This window comes from Papaver somniferum, chromosome 10 (genome assembly GCF_003573695.1).
Source record: "Papaver somniferum cultivar HN1 chromosome 10, ASM357369v1, whole genome shotgun sequence".
In the NCBI taxonomy this organism is placed as follows: domain Eukaryota; kingdom Viridiplantae; phylum Streptophyta; class Magnoliopsida; order Ranunculales; family Papaveraceae; genus Papaver; species Papaver somniferum.
Window position 1 is genome coordinate 102,047,115 of NC_039367.1, and position 16,770 is coordinate 102,063,884.

Below are 16,770 nucleotides of genomic sequence, written 5' to 3' on the forward strand. Positions count from 1 at the left end.
GAAAATACCCTTCTGTGGAAAGAGTTGCTCAAAAAGTGATGATTTACACCCCGGAGAAATGTACCGAAGGCACCCCAGAAATGCACCGGAAACGTCCCAGAAATGTACCGGAGGATCCCAGAAAAATTATCATTTCCACCCCAAAATTACTATTTCCACCCAAATTACTATTCGCACCCCAGCACTCTGGATAAGGGGCACCTTCTTCTCAAATTCAAATAAACTTTTTGGCGGGAAAATTGGTTCATCAACTGGCAGAATTTCAATCGACAAAATGAAGGTGTTGTGGTGCGATTCAATGGCTCAAACTTGGTAAGAAGATGTGATATAGGATAAGGAACACGTTTTGGGCTTTTGGTTCGATCAAATTTGGCCATAATTAGCTGTACAATTCACGGAAGCAAAACAGGGAAACACGGGTTGGACACGGGATTGGAGAAGATTTGAGCGTGTTCTTCTCATGCATGAGGGCTCTAGAAACGTTTTGGGTCGTGTTTAAGCACTTATAGAGTGACCAGGATGGAAATCTATGCGTACCAGAGCAAGAATGGAAAGAAAATATTCCCAAGAATATTTTTCTTTACTGCCGAGTTAAAGAGAATTATATGGAGTAATTGAGGGAGATTCAACGAGCTGTATGTGTATAAATATGTTCCCTGGGAGTACTAGAGAGGCTGTCGAGAGTTGGGAGAAGAGAGGAGAGCCACAGACGCAGAAATCAAGAGTTGATCAAACTCTGCTGCTGCTGCTGCTGCTGATGAAGAACACCAAGAACACGAAGAACGGACTCGCAGTAGCAGTAGTTTATCAACAGTGGAAATGACTCACGTCAGTGGGTCGTAGGTGTGGGTCGTAGCATTTCAGCGACAACAGCACCTCAGCTTTGTCGTTAATTTTGGACGCCTTCTGTGGGTCGCAGAATTCTGTTTTAGAACATTTACTTATCTTTTTCTTTATTGTCCTGGCCTAAACAAGATAAGGGTTCGGATTTCATCACCGTTCCCTTCTTGCCCGCCTTAGGAAAACGAAACCGAACGCGAACCTAAGCTTTAAAATTTGGAATAGAACGAGACCGATAGGGTAACGAGCTTAATAGGAAACTCGTTCGAAAAATATTGGTTGCTCTTTAAGCACACTCCAAAGTTCATGACGGTTTCTGTGAGTTGAATGCGTGACTGCGCTGCCTTGTGATAGCGGTGAGGCCTTGGGTATCAAAGCTCCACTGAGCTTCCCTCGCCTCAATTCAACTTACTTTGACTCGGATTGATTCCAGAGGGGTTTGCTCAAATTGCAACGAATTCCCTTTCGAAAGATAGAAGCTGGTCTAGAAACAATCTAAGTGGAGCCATCATGCTTTTTGTTTGCTAGAAATATTTAGGTTTGTTTTGGTGGAGTCGAGTCGGCCTTGTTTGTGATTGTGTAGAATTCCCCTGCAATTAATAATGTCGAACTGGTATGATAGAAGCCAATACAATGAGTATCGACCTGATTTTGATTATGGACATCATCCTTTTTATGACCATGTTGGGAATAGTGGTTGGGAACGCCATCCTTTGGAAGGATATGGGTCATACCCTGGTGAGCCCAATTACTATCCACACATGCATCAGTCTTACGAGCAAGAAGATTATAGTATTAGTTCTTCGTCTCTAGAGGATACAATCAAACTATTGAAAAGTAGTCCTTTTTATGATCCTTCTGATAATTCCTCTTTACTAGAGTCAACACGTAAATTAGCTGAGTCAACACGTAAGTTAGCAGAAATGAATAACTTAGTTTTTGACGAAAGAGAACTTTCTATAGAGGAATCCCTCAAGTTGATGGCTGAGACGAACGAAATACTTGCTCGAAATAATCTAAATTTCCAAAATAGTGTTTCTAATTTTACCCTTGATATCAATAGTGAATTTTTGCCTAATTTAGAGGACGAGGTTAGAATAAAAGACACTACTTATTTAGATAAGGTTCAATCATCTTCGTACTATTATGATGATGAGGATAGTAGTGATGAAGAATCTGAAATATGTAGGCATAGTGATCAGGAATCTAGTAATCCAATTGAGCTTTATAGTGATTATATTATTTCTACTTCAAATCCAAATAATTTTTATGATTATTCACCTATTCAAAAGGACGAGGATTTGATTAGGGATACCACCGTTTTAGACGATGTAGTTTTTCCTTTTGATTACGAAGCCGATAGTGGTTTAGAGGAACGGGTTCATTTCGAAAATACTATTTTAGAGTCTAGCGACTTAGAAACAATAGTCTTGGAAGAAGAAGATAGACCCGTAGAGATGAGTAAAGATGCACTACCTGATAATAACTTAGAAGAATCTCTTGAATATTTTAAGGACTCTGAAGATACGGAAATTCAAGAAATAATTAGAGGTCTATCTAGAGAAACTGAAAACTCTAAGTTTGGGGATGATTATCACTTCCCTAGTGCCTTACCTTTAACTCTCAGAAAGTCCCCACACTTAGGACTTGACATCAATGCCTCAACCATTTTACAAGGTTACTTTCACACTCGTTTTCCTGAACCTAGTGATGTCCATAAGGAAGTTCAGTTGTTAGAAACCCATCCTCTGGTTGATGAGGTTAGACCAGGCTATGATACTAAGATCGACTTTGTTTTCCCACCAAATATTTTTCAAACAATTGTGGGAACGTATAAATTTCAAATGTGTCAATTATTAAGTTCTGAGACTAAACCTAATTACTTTAGGATATTAGAATCGACACATTTTCTTGAGAATGACCACTACTCTCACTGTGGTCAATTATGTAAGTCAAACCTGATTGACTTAGAGGATCCTCAATTATTTAGGTTATTATTTTGTGCTTCTAAGTTCTTATTTAAGTATTTACAGATTCTGGGACCTAATAATTCGGATCTCAATTTTGAGGAGTTGCAGCCTAAAGAAATATATTTAGACCCTTTATAGAACCTGAACCTGAACCACAATTAGATATAGATATCTTAATCAGGAAACTAGGTAAGGGCATGATAGTCTTGTACATTTTCTTGGTTCACTGCAGTTTCCTTTTGTCAGCTCTTTTTGGTGTTAAAGACCCACAGTTATTCCGGCTACTGTTATACGGTTCGAGTTGACTAATACTTTTCTTAGTCTGGCTGAAGACTTTAAACTTAGCACTTCTTGGGAGGTAACCCAATCTCATGCAACCAGGTAATATCCTTCTGTAACTCTTTCACTTCAAATGGTAACAGTTTCTCCTTGTTCATGCTTTTAATTTCATCTTTAGAACATTGAGGACAATGTTAGGTTTAAGTTTGGGGGTATGGGAGAAACTTTTTAGTTGCAGTATGAATAAATAAACTCCAGAGCCTAGAAATTTATGCTTATTTAGGATGGCACTAACCAATCTAAGTGGATGGAAGCATTTTGATTGTAGGAGTTTGAGGAACCAATCTGATTAGATGGAAACATCTAAAGAGTCTATTCATAAAAGCACAGAGCTCAGGTGTTAGAAATAACATGATAGTTTCACCATATCTCATTGAGTCCTTTTCACTTCTATTTTTATTTTATTTTGTTTTTAAACTATGTTTCTCTAAGTGATAGGTGGGGCCCACGATTCAAGTTGTTACCAATGCTAGGGTGAATTAGAGTGATTGAGATACCATGAAAAAAAAAAAGTTGAAAAAGAAAAAGAGAAAAGAGAAAAAAAAAATGGTAGTTACCAAAAAGTAGAAAAAAAAAAGAAAGAGAATATTGAGACCAGACCATTTGACCAAAAGGAATAAATTCAATAAAGTCGACCACTGGTACCCTTGTATATGCCAGTTGTGTTGACCTAGAGTTAGGTTATCGACCACTGATACCCTTGTATATGCCAGTGTGTTGATATTAGTCAGACTGGTATCTCAATCCATTAGGATAGGTTCATTTTGGCGGAGGCCTTCAGACAGATATGGGAAACGTCGTTCACTTAGTAAACATCAAAACCATCTATGTTTTCTATATCCATCTTCTTGATCTATCCATGTGATTAGTTTTGACTCCGAATATGATGTCCATAGTGCAACTATCTGAGTAGAGCTCTGTCACTTTATATGAATTTTAGTATGCTTGAGTGCAAACTCGTGTACATCAATTGGAATTTCGCATCAGGGTACTTCTTCCTGTAGTCAATAAGTATGCCAACCAAGGAGATTCTTTAGTGCCTTCCAAGGTTCTGCGTAGATAGCTAAGCTCTGGAGTATTAAGGTTTTGTGGGTACACCTCTGGTAAACCTCCCGGAGACAACACTCCGCCACTAGGGCCACCTAGTGGTTTAACGGCTTACTGCACGTGCTAAGTGTAGTCATTTTATTTTAGATTAGATTTGCTCGAGGACTAGCAAATAATAAGTTTGGGGGTATTTGATAGACGCATTTATGTGTCTAATTTGTCCCAATTGTTTATATTTTTTAGTACTCTATTTTGTACTTATTTGGTTATTTTATGTCTTTGTAGGTGTTTTTGGAGAAATAAGCTTTTGCGGCGAAATTGGCTAAAAAGTGGTTTTTGCGCTCGTGGGAGAAAATTACTATACGGACTCTCACTTTGGATAAGGGGTAACCTAATTACTAAGGGGCACCCCATTTCAGGGCATGTACTAAAGGGACACCGGAACTGGATAGGGGGAGGTCATCTTCAAAGTTTCAAAACTGGATTTTGGCGGGAAAAAAGGCAGCAGCGTCAACAGTTTTGGATCAATGATTTGAGCGACCTAGGAGGCGATTAAATGGGAAAATTTGGTACCCACGGACTCTACAAGACATAAGGGACCTGTTAGAAGCGATTAGACCCATCTAATTGGGCTGGATAAGTCAGAAAATCCACACAAAGTCAAGACAGTGCACACGGTTTCTGTTTAGGGTTTGAGATTAGTTTGAGAGATTTATGGGATATCTTGCGTGGGATATACATCAAAACAGTTGGGTAAAAGTCCTAGAATATATTTGAGACGAGAGAATAGCTAGAAACAGCCTGTAACGCAACAAGAAGAAGATTATTCTTCAAACAACCCGTAAAGAATAATGGAGATTTCCAAGGGGTTTGATCGAGTTTCAAGGGGATTTAAAGCCTATAAATAGTTGGTTTTATGTCAGAGAAGGGGGATGAAGAGTTTGGGGTCGATACAGAGCCAGGAGGAGCGAAGAAGAAGGAGTAGCAGCAATGTTCACCTGCTGCTGCTGCTGCCATTAAAAAGCTTCAAGAACACGAAGAACAGACTCTCCAGGACAGTCTTATTTTCAGCAGCTTCAGAACAGTCTTATTTTCAGCAGCTCAACAGCAGAAGAGAGGTGTCGCAGTTCGCTGCAGTTTTCTGTTGTCGTTCTTTTCTGGACGTGTTTTGTGAGTCTCAGAACTACTATTTTATAACTTTTGACTCTTTTAATCACACTTTGAGCTTTGAATTAATATGTTGAGTGTGTGATTGATATGAATAGCTAAACCCCAATACTGGGATGATGGAGGAAACCGTTCTTTATGCATGAGTAATTTTATTTAATTCTTTTATGACTATTTGCACTATTATGAATGGAATAATGATTTTTATTGATTATTTGTGATTTTGTCTGATGATGTATGCTTAATCCATGAGATTCTTGATGCATCATGCTTATGATTTACATATAATACTTACAAAATCTATTTTTGGCAAAGTAAGAGTCGATATTTGTTATCAGTATAAGCTTTAATTGTCTAGAATTAATAATTGAATCGCATGAGTATAAGAATTGGTGAAATCCTGAGTCCCGGTATCTCTTGATCTTGTGACAATTTTGTATATATTTTTGTTTTTAAATCTATTCAAGTCCGAGCAACGAACTCCTATTTACCGCAATCAAAGTACTACAACAAAATGGCGCCGCCGACGCGGACTTGTATATAGATTTGTTTTTAGGTTTATTATTTTATTTTATTTTTTTTTACTATTATTTGTTCCTTTTTACGTTTCTTTTTGTGTCTTTGATTTACAGGTTCGAAGTGGAATACTAAGGACTTGGGAACAAAAAGCTTAAAGCTAAAAGTTAAAAGCTAAAAGAGAAGAAGAAAAAGACATAATTTTTTTTTAGGATTTAATTTTTATTATTATTTTTTTTTTGTATATAGCTTTTATTTATTTATTTTTAGAATTTGTAAATAGGCTTTATTTTTCATAATTTTTGTAATTTTGGACTTTTTATTTGGACTTTATTCTGGACTTTGGACATTATTTTTAAAACCCTACGGAAGGGTTATAAATTAAAAAAAAAAATTAAATACAAACTGTTTGCAGGGAAGGACGACGATTACTATATCGTCTCGGCCCCTCGGGTTCGCACACGTCATAGGAGTCGTGGCCCGAGTCGACGACAACGGTTCATCGCCCGTCTGGTACGGGAGGTAAGTCCAACCGAAACACCCGCGAATCTCCTGCAAGCGGGTTACTGTCTGCCTTAAGGTGATAATTGTTTGAGGACGAACCGGACTGTCTTTATTTTCCTAGTAAAGGGCAAGGCCTGGCCTAAACAAGATAAGGGTTCGGATTTCATCACCGTTCCCTTCTTGCCCGCCTTAGGAAAACGAAACCTAACGCGAACCCAAGCTTAAAATTTGGAATAGAACGAGACCGATAGGGTAACGAGCTTAATAGGAAACTCGTTCGAAAAATATTGGTTGCTCTTTAAGCACACTCCAAAGTTCATGATGGTTTCTGTGGGTTGAATGCGTGACTGCGCCGCCTTGTGATAGCGGTGAGGCCTTGGGTATCAAAGCTCCACTGAGCTTCCCTCGCCTCAATTCAACTTACTTTGACTCGGATTGATTCCAGAAGGGTTTGCTCAAATTGCAACGAATTCCCTTTCGAAAGATAGAAGCTGGTCTAGAAACAATCTAAGTGGAGCCATCATGCTTTTTGTTTGCTAGAAATCTTTAGGTTTGCTTTGGTGGAGTCGAGTCGGCCTTGTTTGTGATTGTATAGAATCCCTCTGTAGTTTATATTTCTTCGGTGATGAATCCTTTTGAGGAGACGCCACCTGCGATGACGTTGCGAGAATATATGTCTAGAAATTCTCGTTATCAAGAGACGTCTTCGGAAATGACTCTTGGTGAATATATGCGTGGGCAGCGATATATGGATACTCCAACTTTTATTGAGGAATCACCTCTAACGATCTATGAGAAATATTATAAACATAGACCATGTAGTTTGGAACAAAGATTGAGAATTCTTGAATTTCAAAAATTGTATCATGATGATGAGGATAGTGATGATGAAGAATCTGAAATATGTGGGAATAGTGATCAGGAATTTGTTACCCCAGTTGAGCTTTATAGTGATTATATTATTTCTACTTCAAATCCAAATAATTTTTATGATTATTCACCTATTCAAAAGGACGAGGATTTGATTAGGGATACCACCGTTTTAGACGATGTAGTTTTTCCTTTTGATTACGAAGCCGATAGTGGTTTAGAGGAACGGGTTCATTTCGAAAATACTGTTTTAGAGTCTAGCGACTTAGAAACAATAGTCTTGGAAGAAGAAGATAGACCCGTAGAGATGAGTAAAGATGCACTACCTGATAATAACTTAGAAGAATCTCTTGAATATTTTAAGGACTCTGAAGATACGGAAATTCAAGAAAAAATTAGAGGTCTATCTAGAGAAACTGAAAACTCTAAGTTTGGGGGTGATTATCACTTCCCTAGTGCCTTACCTTTAACTCTCAGAAAGTCCCCACACTTAGGACTTGACATCAATGCCTCAACCATTTTACAAGATTACTTTCATACTCGTTTTCCTGAACCTAGTGATGTCCATAAGGAAGTTCAGTTGTTAGAAACCCATCCTCTGGTTGATGAGGTTAGACCAGGCTATGATACTACGATCGACTTTGTTTTCCCACCAAATATTTTTCAAACAATTGTGGGAATGTATAAATTTCAAATGTGTCAATTATTAAGTTCTGAGACTAAACCTAATTACTTTAGGATATTAGAATCGACACATTTTCTTAAGAATGACCACTACTCTCACTGTGGTCAATTATGTAAGTCAAACCTGATTGACTTAGAGGATCCTCAATTATTTAGGTTATTATTTTGTGCTTCTAAGTTCTTATTTAAGTACTTACAGACTCTAGGACCTAATAATTCGGATCTCAATTTTGAGGAGTTGCAGCCTAAAGAAATATATTTAGACCCTTTTATAGAACCTGAACCTGAACCACAATTAGATATAGATATCTTAATCAGGAAACTAGGTAAGGGCATGCTAGTCTTGTACATTTTCTTGGTTCACTGCAGTTTCCTTTTGTCAGCTCTTTTTGGTGTTAAAGACCCACAGTTATTCCGGCTACTGTTATACGGTTCGAGTTGACTAATACTTTTCTTAGTCTGGCTGAAGACTTTAAACTTAGCACTTCTTGGGAGGTAACCCAATCTCATGCAACCAGGTAATATCCTTCCGTAACTCTTTCACTTCAAATGGTAACAGTTTCTCCTTGTTCATGCTTTTAATTTCATCTTTAGAACATTGAGGACAATGTTAGTTTTAAGTTTGGGGGTATGGGAGAAACTTTTTAGTTGCAGTATGAATAAATAAACTCCAGAGCCTAGAAATTTATGCTTATTTAGGATGGCACTAACCAATCTAAGTGGATGGAAGCATTTTGATCGTAGGAGTTGAGGAACCAATCTGATTAGATGGAAACATCTAGAAGAGTCTATTCATAAAAGCACAGAGCTCAGGTGTTAGAAATAACATGATAGTTTCACCATATCTCGTTGAGTCCTTTTCACTTCTATTTTTATTTTATTTTGTTTTTAAATTATGTTTCTCTAAGTGATTAGGTGGGGCTCACGATTCAAGTTGTTACCAATGCTAGGGTGAATTAGAGTGATTGAGATAAAAAAAAAAAAATGGTAGTTACCAAAAAGTTGAAAAAACAAGAAGAAAAAAAAAAGAAGAAAAAGTGAGAAAATATTGAGACCAGACCATTTGACCAAAAGGAATAAATTCAATAAAGTCGACCACTGGTACCCTTGTATATGCCAGTTGTGTTGACCTAGAGTTAGGTTATCGACCACTGGTTCCCTTGTATATGCCAGTGTGTTGATATTAGTCAGACTAATATCCCAATCCATTAGGATAGGTTCATTTTGGCGGAGGCCTTCAGACAGATATGGGAAACGCCGTTCACTTAGTAAACATCAAAACCATCTATGTTTTTATATATCCATCTCTTAATCTTTCCATGTGATTAGTTTGACTCCGAATATGATGTCCATAGTGCAACTATCTGAGTAGAGCTCTGTCACTTTATATGAATTTTAGTATGCTTGAGTGCAAACTCGTGTACAACAATTGGAATTTCGCATCAGAGTACTTCTTCCTGTAGTCAATAAGTATGCCAACCAAGGAGATTCTTTAGTGCCTTCCAAGGTTCGTTGTAGATAGCTAGGGTCTGAAGTATAAAGGTTTTGTGGGTATATCTCTAGTAAGCCCTCCCGAGACTATAACTCGGCTACTAGGGCCACCTAGGGGTTTAAAGGCCTATTGCATACGCTAAATGCAATCGACGATGCCTGCGACAGTGAGTTAGGATTTTATTTTGTAGTTTTGATTTGCTCGAGGACTAGCAAATAATAAGTTTGGGGGTATTTGATAGACGCATTTATGTGTCTAATATATCTCAATTGTATATAGTGTTAGTGCTCGATTCTATACGTATTTGGTTATTTTATTTATTTGTAGGTGTTTTTAGAAGAATAAGGATTTGCGGCGAAATTGGCTGAAAATGCGGCGTTTGGACCTCCGTTGATAGAGTGCCGGAAGCGCCCCAGAAGTGTACCGGAAGTACCCCAGAAATACCCCGGAGGAACCCCGAAAAAAGTGCGGAAAATTCCCCAGAGGACACTTGCTATACGGACCCTTGATTTTGGATAAGGGGTAACCTAATTACTAAGGGGCACCCCATTTCAAGGCACATGCTAAAGGGACTCCCAGTCTGGTTAAGGGGACACCACATTCAAAGTTCAAATAATGGAATTTGGCGGGAAAACTAAAGTTCACGTCTGATAACTTGTTGTTGGATTTCTGGGCAGTTTTGAGGGAGATTAAATCCCTGAAATCAATTGGGCTAGGCCTGTTAAGACTAAACAGACCGTATGCAAGTGATTTTATCGATCAACTTGGGATGGAATGGTTGGGAGAAGCGATCAAAGTCCAAACAGGATACGTATTGTTCTGTCCAGTTTCAAGGATTTGTATGAAAGATTTTGTGAGAGTTTTACGCTGGATAGTTACGTACTAGGTCATGTTCAAGTCTTGATAAGAGTTTGGTGGAAAGTTTATAGCTAACAGACGCGTACGAATAGCTTTGAGCAGTATTTTCCGAGACTTTGGAAGAAAGAAAAAATAGAGATTCTATCGGGATTTCTTTGAGCTGTGAAGTATATAAGAGGTGGAGAGAAGTGAAAGAAGATTATCAAGAGTTAGGGGTCGATTGGGAGGCCAGCAGAGAGGCGCAGGAGGAGTTGCAGGAATTGTACCTGTTGCTGCTGCTGCCATTAACAAAGCTCGAAGAACACGAAGAACAGACCTGCAAAGACAGTCGTTCTTTGAATAGTGGAAAGACTAGCGGCCGTGGGTCTTAAAAGAAGGCGTCAACATCAGTCTTATTTTCGCAGCGTCAACAGCAGTGGTATTTTATCGTTCTTTTCTGGACGCCGTCTGTGGGTCGCAGAATCACTGTTTTCATTCTTTTCACTCTTTTAATCAACTTTTTGAGCATCAAATATTTATTTTTAGAACATGATTATTATGAGTAGCTAAACCCCATTACTGGGATGATGGAGGAAACCATTCTTTATGCATGAGTAATTCTATTTAATTCTTTATGACTATTTGCACTATTATGAGTTGTTTTATGATTTTTCTTGATTATTTGTGATTTTATCTGATGATGTATGCTTAGTCTAGGAACTCTTGATGCATCATGCTTATGATTTACATCTAATACTTTACAAAATCTAGTTTTGGCAAAGAAAAGAGTCGATATTTGTTATCATTATAAGCTATAATTGTCTAAAATTAATAGTTGATTCGCATGAGTATAAGAATTGGTGGAATCCTGAGTCCTAGTATCTCTTGATCCTGTGACAATTTTGTATATATTTTTTGTTTTTAAATCTATTCAAGTCCGAGCAACGAATCCGTATTTACCGCAAATTTAAGACTACAACAGAAACCGCAAATGCAGAAAAACCCCGGGACCTAGTCTGTATTAAACACACACTGTATTAAGTCGTTACAGACACTAGCCTACTCCAAGCTAACTTCGTACTGGACTGTAGTTGAACCCCAATCAATCTCCCACTGATCCAAGGTACAGTTATGCTCCTACGCCTCTGATCCCAGCAGGATACTGCGCACTTGATTCCATTAGCTGATCTCACCCACAACTAAGAGTTGCTACGACCCAAAATCGCAGGCTTTGACAATAAACAAATATGTCTCACACAGACAAGTTTATCAAAGGATCAATCCGTCTCCCACAGATAAACCCTAAAGGTTTTGTTCCGTCTTTTGATAATAATCAAGGTGAACAGGAACCAATTGATAATCCGGTCTTATATTCCCGAAGAACAGCCTAGATTAATCAATCACCTCACAACAATCTTAATCGTATGGTAGCGAAACAAGATGTTGTGGAATCACAAACGATGAGACGAAGACGTTTGTGATTACTTTTTATATCTTGCCTACCGGAAATATCAATCTCAAGCCAATCAATCTGATTGTACTCGTACGATAGAAGATGCAAGATCAGATCACACAACTACGATAAAAGTAGTATCGGTTTGGATTCACAATCTCAATGAAGTCTTTAAGTCGTTAACCCGGTTTGAGAAAAGAAAACCAGAGGTTAAAGGAGAATCGACTCTAGTATGCAAACTAGTATCACACGTAAGGTGTGGAGATTAGTTTTGCACAATACTAGATGTCTCCTTTATATAATCTTTCAAATCAGGGTTTTGCCTTGGTCACAAAGCAAACAATATCCACCGTTAGATGAAAACCTGATTTAGATTCAAGCTAATATTTCTCAACCGTTAGATCGAAAACTTAGCTTATTACACACACTTGACAATGCACGTTTCTAGGTTTGTTAACCGTACCCAAACGTATGCACATGTTGGTTCAATAATAGTCAACCAAAAGGTTAGCCATATGAGCATTTCATATCAACCATGTTTTTCTTCACCATAAATAGTTCAAATGACTCAAATGAACTAGTTAGAGAGTTGTTCAATTGCAAGAAAATCTCATGTACTACACAAGACACAATTGAAGCAAAGATGATTTGATTCACTCGAATCGGTTCATGAACTTTATAGCCACGGTTTGCATATTGCAGTCCTTAGTCTTTATAAGTTTAAGTTCAGGAATCATCTTCAGATATATAACCTTTCTCAAGTTCGCATACTAGGTTTGCGGACTCAAGCAACCGGTAGAGTTTACAAACTCCAGCAGAAAATCTCGGCAAAGAACTTCCGCCGGTTCACGGACTGGGTTCGCGGACTAGTCTAGTTTTTCATCTCCAGCAGAATTTCTCGGGATGAGAAGTTCGACAGTTCGCGGACTGAGTTCGCGGACTTGGCAAAGCCATTCTTCATGTTTCTCTTGATCAACAAAGTTTATAAACTTTGGTTCAAGGAATAGGACTTATACATAAATGTGTTTCCACAACAATTTTTATGTCCACCATTGGTTATGTAATCTAAACTCTCATTTCAATCATTGAAACATTCTTAGAGGACGTTATATAGTTGTTATTCACAAACCATTTCTCGTCAAAGAAATTTTCAAAGTGATTGAAACATATCATGACTTTCGTCACTAGGTAAAGATAAACTTGATCGAAGCGAAAAGTTTACCAACACATATTTCGAGATATACATAGGTGAGGTATACTCGGCTCGAAATACCAAATGTGTATATACATAGCATACGACTTCTTGTATAATATTCCACAGCCGCACTCCCCTCAAGATATTACCATTAAGCACAAGTTCAAAAGAACTCTCCCCCATTTGATGTCATTACCGAAAGAACAACAAGAGAGACCTTAATTTCAAAAGAAAAGAAGGATTTTAATGGACACCAAAAACCATGAGAATGATTTTCTATATCCAAAAACTCAATCAAATTAATCACAAGAAAACCCATGATTAATTTAATCGGAATACTCAATCAAATTAAACACAAAAAGTGATCAACTTAACTGACTATGCTCGACATAAGAGAACTTACGGAGCATACGACTAACATAACCATTAGAAAATGAATAGGATAGTCGTTCACATACTCAACAAATTAAGAGTAACAATGGTAGTCGTTCATATACGGAGCATACGACTACCACTGTTACTCTTAAGCCATTAGTGTTCTAGCGAACTTTTAATCGACTAGTGTACTCTGTTTTCTATCATATCATTTTATGGCTTACTAGTCCATAGGAGAATGATACTAATTACAACTAGATGCACATACAGATAGGTAAGAGAACCGTGGTATCACCGATGTCTTTATTCTAGTGAAATTTATGAAACTATGGAAGTGTGTATCTTCAGCAAGCGTATTTTAGGAGCCATATATCCATGATGATTCAATCATGGAGGTCTATGGTCTCATTATATTTATATGTTGTTACTTCTTACTAACAAGTGCAATCGTCGGTAATGGCAAGGCTAAGCATTTTAATGGGGTATATCACTGAAATATTGTGTATCTTAACGGGCAGGAATATATCCAAAACTATATTAGCGAGCTGCTGTCCCGGGTCTGATGGAAGCAAGATTTACATGTGCGCAGAAGAAAAAAATTAAGCCACCCTAGTCTCAAATCCTAGTTCCGCCACTCCCCCCACAGTATAGTCACACGCATAATTTGCATCACTAAACTCTTACACAGATCACGTAAGCTGTCCAAACGTTGGTGCATTTGGATACCGTAGACCTACACTTACTCCGGCATCAAATCCATAAACAAAAACACGCTCAAAACTTACCCAATAGAAAGAAGGAGAGCAAACAAATGCTTTCTCTCCTAATTATCTATAAATTCTAAGTTTAATCAATTTTCAAATTAAGTTCATCAAGTTGCCCATCAACAAAAAATTCTGGCACAGAACTCTAATTAAACCTTCACCCACTAGGTCAAAACCAATTGATAGCAGAATCTTCTATCTAATTCACCCGATCATCGTTTTTAATCTTATCCAAATTAATACACAATAGACTTAAGATTCTTTAACTTTCTAATCGATTCAGATTAAGCATAAATATAAAGATTAAAAGTATCTTTTTCACATTATCACACTGACCCTAATTCATTTCTACAATAGAACCCTAATTAATAAAGTCCGCCACAGGCGTACTAGTGGAAACCCAAATTAGGGTTCGATTAGAAAATAAGTAGCTTCATCGACAGGAAACTATACACACGCTTAATAGAAACATAATCACAAGTGAAGAAGAAAAGTAATTTTGGATCACCTGGAGGATTCCCGTCTATCTCTGCTACTATTTTCATCCACCGGAAAAATTAAGGCGGTAAAAGTGAGAGGGAGAAGAACCTGATAGAACAGGGAGTATAAATAGGAGGAGTTTACTCTACCCATTTCAGCGGATTCTGATGCACGGGTATGGATTGTTTACTCTACAGTCTACCCATTTCAGCCGTGGTTGAGTTAACTATTTAGAGCAACTTTAGTGTTGAAGTTCTAAATTTCCAAATTGCTATCCCAAATATAGTTTTTTATTTGGAAATTTTGTTGTGTGACGTAATGGGAGATCCATTTTTATCCAACTACGTAGTTTAAAACTATTTTTGTATGTAAAAGTAATCTCTAATTACTTCTAACTGAAATTTATTTTATAACTACCTCTAACTGAAACGTAATTATTGATACCGTGTGAGGTTAGACGGTTTTTATAAACACGTTTTATTAAATGCTTTTTAAAATTATATTTGCAAATTTAAACTAGTTGCATTTTCACGTATTTATAAAATGACTCCGGTGGGAGACGTAGTTTTTACAACAGTTTCCTTAAACGTAGTTTTATAAACCGTCCACACCAGACGGGTTTATAGATACTCCTAATTTAGAAACGGAAGTAAAAATAACGTTTACTGATGGACGTTAATTAAAAATGCATTTGAGGTGAGACGTTTTCTATAACAGCGTGATGCTATATTTAGGAATTGCCAAATTGAGTTCTCAAAGATAGAAACTGAATTTGGCAATATGGCATTTTGGCAACAAATTTAACTTTTGACAACCAACAATATGCTTCGTTTTGTTGCCATATATGGCTTTTGGCAACAACGTTGTGGTTTCTCTTAGAGGGATAAAACGTATTTTGAGTGCCAACCAGCTTGACAGATTTCAGTCAGTCCGTCAATATTAATTGACTGATACCCTGTCCTTCCATAAGGTTTGACTCAAACCTTTGTATTTCCTTGAGGATTGCTCATTCTTTTTTATATAATCCATCTCCGCATTTTGTTTATATAATCATCTTATTTCTTTTTTTATATGATCCATCTTTTTCTCAATGAGAACTTGGTCAGCCGTATATGTTTCTTTTTCTTTTAAGGGTCATTTACAAAATGGTCATATTTTTGCTAATTCAGTTACAAATTCATCATACTTTTGCTAATCACCTACAAAATGGTCATGGTTTGGGCGACATAAATGTTTTTCAAAAAAACGGTGTTAGATGTTCCCAAAATGCCCTCTATCCTAACTCAACATAGTTAACCAGAGTTAATCTGTTGATGACGTGTCTGGCAGATGGGTGACGTGGCAGCTGGATGACGTGGCATAAGGGTGACGTGGCATAAAATCAGACCGTTCCCAACGGTCTGATTTCACTTTTCTTTATATACCCTGAACACATTCATACCCATCTTTCAATTCCAACAACCAAAAGGTATAACATGTTCAAACAATAACAAATGGGTGGAGGAAAGAGTGAAATGTGCAGCAATTCAAATGATGCAAGCAGCAGCAGGCCAGTTGATAGATCAAGCAGCATCAACAACATTTATTGTTTATGTGAGATTGGAGTGCATGATCCTATTGATTGTCCATGGATATATTCAAGGTGTAAGAATGTACCTTGCAATGGAGTGAGAAAGTTATTGAAAGCTGAAACTGAAAATCATGTTGGTGAGAAGTTCTTGGGATGCTCAATCTGCTCATATTTCGAGTGGTTTGCAGATGCCACAAACCAAAAAAAAACAATGAAAGTTCAACTTCCAACTCCACATTCCTGCTGTTCTTGTGGTGACAATAGCCATATGCACAACAATTGTCCATGGAAGAACCAACCCTGCAAGAAGAAGAAATGTAAGGGAACTGTGATGCTTTTCTTCTATCAAAATGTACACAATTAAGCATTGCTTACCTCAAATGCTCCAACTGTCTTGATTTTCAATGGTTGTCTGATGCTGTCTTCAAAGTAGCAAAATCCAATGTAAAACAGACATCTCTGAAAATGAAAGAATTATGCAAGCAAATAGAAGATCTACAAATGTAATGAGATACAATTACAATAAAAATAAAATTTCATGAATCTGACACCATCAAGATAACATAGCATATTAACATTAAGATCATAATAAAATTGAGTTCACCATCCAAAAGATAACTAACCAACTGCTGCAAACATATGCAGTAACAAAAGTAGTCTTAAAAAA